The sequence below is a fragment of the Merops nubicus genome, unplaced genomic scaffold (genome assembly GCF_000691845.1).
Source record: "Merops nubicus isolate BGI_N331 unplaced genomic scaffold, ASM69184v1 scaffold13484, whole genome shotgun sequence".
NCBI lineage: Eukaryota > Metazoa > Chordata > Aves > Coraciiformes > Meropidae > Merops > Merops nubicus.
In genome coordinates, this window is record NW_008606468.1 from 48,277 (window position 1) to 48,745 (window position 469).

Sequence of the window (469 nt, forward strand, 5' to 3'; positions counted from 1 at the left end):
TTCCAAGTGGCTATCTAATCTTTATTAGTAATTTGCTGCATCCTTGATAGGTCTCAGACTAATCAACACAGTGAAAGAAATGCAAGGAAGTTTAACTTAAGAACGTTACAGAAAAGAAACAATTTGCAGTTGGACAAAGAACTAGAACTGAGGAGATGCAAGTTCAATTTCATGCTATGCCACCACTTTCTGCATTAACTCAAGCAAGCAATTTAATCTCTCTGGTCTTTGTTGTCTCATTGACACTTAGTGAAGAACTCAAGCAGGAATCCAGGTTTTTTAATAGTTCTAAGGCAGGAAGAGGTCACCTGTAAATCCAAACATTGTTAACAAAGACATACTGCGTTATAACAGAAACTCTCTAACAGACCTATGAACATAATAACAGAACACACATGCTAACAGGATAGATGGCAAAATTAATTAAAAAATAGCCAAATAAGGAATACAGAAGTGAGGGCCACCAAAC